This window comes from Oxyura jamaicensis, chromosome 10 (assembly GCF_011077185.1).
Source record: "Oxyura jamaicensis isolate SHBP4307 breed ruddy duck chromosome 10, BPBGC_Ojam_1.0, whole genome shotgun sequence".
Taxonomy (NCBI): Eukaryota; Metazoa; Chordata; class Aves; order Anseriformes; family Anatidae; genus Oxyura; species Oxyura jamaicensis.
Window position 1 is genome coordinate 4,492,820 of NC_048902.1, and position 6,000 is coordinate 4,498,819.

Sequence of the window (6,000 nt, forward strand, 5' to 3'; positions counted from 1 at the left end):
TAAAAAAATAAAAGTTAATACAGGAGATACTCTAAAATCTTACAAAATGCTCGGGTGATTTATTAAAAACCACACTCCTAAGAACAAAATGCTTATAAAACCTACTCTTAGGCATATAACCTCATTGGATTCCTCTAAGACTTAAGATACCAGGTGATAAAAATCTCTTTAAGACATGGGCTCTAAATTACTGGAGCACTTTTAAAAATTGTACTATTATTAACATATTTTATATACTGATCATCATCATGTGAATACACCAAAATCTTTGGGTTATAAATATCACTACTACAGACAATGCATCAGCAAACTCATAGATTGAATTAAAATATTCAAGCCATCTCAGCTACTTACAAGCTATCCTTGCAGCCTGACATTAGCAATGTCATTATTCCCTCTGAGCTGCCACACCGCATTAACTTCATAATTAAGCAGGAATCCAGAATAACAGTCTTGACTGTGACAAAAAGACAGCTTTGAATTACAGCCATTAAGGAGATGTGCAGCATTTTTGTTTAGGCATCCCAGAGGATTTATTAGGAGCAAGAGCTTCAATTAAAAATTAAGATTACTTATTTGAATTAGCAAAAGCAGGAACACTGTTTTACTTAGATATTCTATGTACACAGTAAGAATAGACCACTCCCTGAAAGTTTAACTTCATTCAAGGAAGTCCAGGTATTCAAAAGTCTCTGGCTGAAAAATCAACTTGAAATATGACAGTAGAAAGCTTTCTGTAAGCTCCCTTATGTTTCTTGCTTTATTTGCCTGGCCTAGAAAAAATGGTAATTTCTTCTGCTCTTTCCTTGTATCAAATGAGTCAAATTCAATACCAGTACCATCACAAAACTAAGGATTTGGCTTCTTGTATCTGTGCTAGTAAGCCATGCAGAAGAAGACACTGCCAGGGTAGGAACGTAAGACATTCCCAGTACATTGTTCTAATTGCTAGACAAATTTTAGGTCCGTTTTTCATTCTATTTTGATCATTATCTTTTGTTTTATAATTAGTCAGTAAAACAACCAGTGGTTTAAAATTCCTCCTGCAAACCAAATGCTACAGGAAATACCTGAAAGCCTACCCAAACTTGAAAAAAACCCTGCAACTTAACTAAAAGGCCTGAAAAAAAAAACCAAGCAGTTTCTTCCTCTCTTTACTTCATGGCCTTACTCTCCTCTTTTTGATTTTTTTCATCCTGTCTGCCACATTAAATTTGTTCATAATAGCTGTAGGGACTAACTGTGCTGTTTTACATGTGATTCATGCACACTGATAGAAATTTTCATCCACTCATATGTAAAAACAACAACAAAACTCTTAGTTTCACTGAAGAACAGAGAAGTTTTATTTCTATTTCTTTATTTATTTTTTATTTATTTATCACCTTAAAATCAAAGGCAGGTTTATTACTGGAAAGGTCTTTCCTTTGTGCATGTGTCTGGTTTCATTGCTCCCACACAGTTTGCTCATAAGGTAGTTACTTCAGGTATCTGTGCTGGGACAACTATTCAGTCATTTCTTCTGATAGGTGCTTGAGTGCTGAGGAGATGAGTCACGTATTGCCACGGGTTTTATTTTCTATGCATTAGTAAAACATCTGATAACAAGACACCATTCACATGAATACGCCATTCCCACTCTGGTGATCAGCTCAGCTCTGTGGCACTTGCTGTTCAGCAAGGCCTCATTTTAGTCAAGCACCTCAGCACGTTCTTGAACACTGTGCAGGTAAGTGGGTCTTAAATATGTGCTTAAAATCAACATACGTGCTTTGCAAAACATACCAATCACATCTTACATACCTCTAAAATGTTTTGAGACAGAACAGTCAAGGTTATGAGTGGATACCACCCTGGATCACACACGCTTCTCTTGCCATCTCAGAAACATCAGGAATTCTTGCTTTCTGCATCTGGCTTATTCAAAGTGTATACGGTGTTGTATAGTTATTGTCCAGGGATGATATACATCAAAACCCACCCCAATAGTCCCTCAGGAGTGTCATCAATAAACAGTACTTGTTTACCGTCAATAAACAATAACACTGGCTGTCAGGGAGCATAACCCCCTCCCAGCTTTGTAGGACAGTCACAAGCCCTTCCTCCTCTGCAAGAAAAGAACTAGAAACCTCTGGAGCTGAGCACTGGGAGAAGAAACCCAGTGCTTCAGACTTTCTTTTCCACTTCCACTTGCAACAGTCAGAACTGCTTTTGTGCACTCTTCTGCTTCATGATTTATGCTGCCGACACTACACCCACGTACAGTCCCTGGCTTCGCAGGCAGTGTGATGTGATGAGTAGTCTGGCTGGTCTTCTTTGAAACCAAGAATGAGTAGGAGAAAGTCCCACTCACTTTGTCACAAACAATAACATCAGAAATGAGGCTGGAAGAGGGACCCACTACTCCTACACACTTGGCTGTTTCCAAAAGTCCTAAGAGCCAGCGGATTGTTGCTGTTGGCCATGTTTGGGAAGTTGGAGCATGGTCCTGCTGTGCTGCCCACACCCACACAGAAAAACCTCGCTGGCACTCCTGAATACAGCAAAACCCACGTCCCATCTTCTTCAGCACTTCGGACGTGCTGTGCCTAGGTCCTCATTTCTGTATCTGAGGCATCCAGATAAAATGGATCACATCCAGTGGTTTGAATTATTTGCAGTGAATTTTCCATCAAAACACGTATCTACAGGAGTTTCAGCTCCTCCCTCGGGTACTCAACATCACCCGCTTCCTATCGCACACCCTCAGTGTCTCTGACCTTCAGCTCAGCTACATAACGCTTTACTCACTCTTCCCCTGTGGTACAGTCTGTACTCGGATGCACAGGGCATTTTATCACTAATCAAGGACATTAAAAATAATAAAAATATACAGAGAAGGGATTGAAGAAATAGGCAGGCAGAATGAAGCAGCTGTCCAGGACAGGGAAAAGAATTCAGTCTGGCAGTGAACAGGCAACAGCAGATATTGACAAAGACAGAACTGCTCAGCAAAGCATTTGCTTTGCTTAAGGTTGTACCTTATTTATGCGGAAGGAAAGTTACTGCTAAGTGTAGTCTCTTGATACTGAATGGATTTTTACTTCGGAGTCACAAGCCCTAATTTAAATGTGCTACAGAAATCGATCCTAATGCAAGCACAGCCTTCTGCATGTGTCACATAGGTTTTTGACAACGATCTTCAGATTAACAGTTGTTCAGATGACAGGAAAACCAGTCTTTAGAGCTAGCCTCCTTCAGCAGGCACTTTCAAATAAAACTAAACTTTATGACCGACAACTAAGGTATTCAAGCATTTTTATGTGTAGCTGAGATGATCCAACAGACATCACTAAATGCACTGGAATGTACTCAGAACACTTACTATTTATAAGGTTGTAATTGCTGAGACTCCACTGATTGCTTAAGCAAACCCAACAGCTGTGATGTTTCGCTGGCCACTTCTCCAGCCAGAGCTCTGTAACTCCTCATCAGCAAAACGACCTGGTAGCAGCTTGAGAGTTCCTGTTAGCCCAGTGAGGAATCCAATTTGAAAATCTCCCTGCCTCTGAAGGATCCACGGACTCCAAACATGCTCGACTCTGACAAAAAAATTACTCATTTTTGTTTCCATTCTCTGGATGCTGCTCTTTGCAAGAGTTTCCTTGAAACTGCCACCATTTGGAGACAAAGAGCATTTTTCACTGAGCCATGGCTGGCAGCCATTCTAAAGAGCTGAGCAGGATGAACTCCACTGCTGTCCCTGGCGAATCACCGTGGCACTTGCCCCTTTGTAGACTTGTGATGAGAGCTAGCACAGGGGATGCACTTAGAGGGAAAGGACAAGATCTCATTTAAAACAGAAGGTGATATATGATGTCTGTTGTTCTGAATGCTTGAGAAGTATCAACTTCACCTTCAGCAGTGATTAATTAAAATCAAACCTACATGGACTGGACTGATTTATTTTAGGAGTGATACCGAGACTTTGTGGGAGAAGCTGAGAGCAGTACTGGGGAATGCTGGCTTTTTTACAAAATGCGTATTGCACTTGCAAATTTGCGCATTCCATGGCAAAATACAGAGACCTGTAAAAGTAAAAAATTGCTTCTCCTCACAGCCATAGTAAAAATGTGTTTATTTGATGAACCTATGCTTAAGCAGTAGAATTCTAAACAAACAAACAAACAAAAACAACAAAGACCAGCATTCTTTGCAGAGGAGAACATCCTGACTACTTTTTATTTTAGAAATCTTATCTGTAAAAATGTGACTTTTTAAGACTGGTCTGTTTCCTTCCTATCCCCTGCCTCATCTCTATCCCCAAGGTTTACATGAATTTGCACTCAGTTTTGATACAACATTACTTCGCATTTCTGCCTGGAAAAAAAAGGCATGTTCCAAAAATTTCCATCTTTGAAAGGATTAGAGCTTAGCTTTATGGTCAAAGGCCTAATTAGTATGGTCTTTACAGATAAAACCACCCTTTTTTTTTCTGGAATTCATGTCATTTAAATTTTACCAGATGGTAATTTTTTCAGCAAAGAAAAATTTGTAGTGTGTTGCTTTAGGACAAGATAAATAAGGTTGATTTTTAGATGCTTTTAGATGAGGAACTGTTAAAGCCGCAGGCCTAACATGCAGATTTCTTGTCAACTTTAATTAGCTTCCGTGAACCTTAAATTATGTAGTTATTTAAAATTAACCAGGGTGAAGAAAAGCAGTTTTGCCAGCTTTCTGCTGTTCACACTCATGCAAAAAGATGGCAAAGTAACTCTGTAATGCTGTGAACTCTGCGCCTGTGAGAAATGAATGCCAGGCCCCGGGATTACAAAATGACTCAAAAGAACTGAAAATGACAGCGGCTGAAGTGAGAGGAACAAGTAATTCCTTACACAGAAAACAAAGTGGAAATGTGCTAAGCATGACATCAATAAAAATCTGCCAGAGTTTTCAGCAGACAAAAAGCACCAGTAGGGTGGATGCGCTGAGAAACCTCTGCAGTTGTCTGCTGTGACACCTAGTGACTGAGACCGAGCCATCAGATCCAGGAGAATCCAGACTTATGTAGCCTGAGCTCCAGTTACCAGAAGAGCCTAAAACTTCTTCTGGTACATTTTCACAGTGTTGTTACTGCTGCTGCTTAATAACTATACTCAGACATAATGCGTGTGTATGCTAACAACACTAAGGGATGAGAATGAAATTTGAAAGGTGTTGGCATTATAGAAATGACCATGTGCCCTATTACACAAATCACTAGTTACACAAATTCATTCGACAAATTTTACAAATCCTTATTCTTCACATTAGAGCACTGTTTAGCCATGCTCTCTGTTTCTGCCTCTTGCAGAGTGGAAGTGTAGCAGCTTTGTTACTTTTACACAACAAAGTAGTTTGTGCCCTTCATTATCCCTTCCAACCACTGACCATCTGGGGAATGTATTGTTTTCTGGAAGTCACATACTGAAGTTGGAGATAAGAATCTAGAAAGAGATTACCTTTGCAAACCTCTGTTTGAGACTGGATGTATAAAACACCAAGTTTAATTACAAAAATAACCAGACTTCAAATCATTAATTTGTCCTTCAGTAGAAAAGTCACCATCAAAGCTATCTGCTACCTCTTGGCAAAGAAGCAGCAATATATTATTTCAGGGCGTTTTATAGAAAAAATTCAAGGTCTTCACTGACATTCTCCATCACTGAGACTACTAGTTGTGTGAAATAAAGCATAGAGAATAAATAATAGCATGAGACACCATTACTAACGCTCCATCCTAATTCAAAAATAAAGGTAATAATTCAAGAGGTAATTTAAGTTGCTTAACATTCAAATGAATGTAGGCATGTCTCACCTAACATATACTGGAAACTACCATTTAAAATCCTAGCCTACTCTGAATCCTAGCCTACTCTGCCTTCCTCTCTAAAAGAAGGAAAGGCAGACTTTTTTTGAACATGGAAGTCCTGGGGCACTGCAGTTGCACAATAATTAGATCAAAGTCCGAAAGCGCTGCAA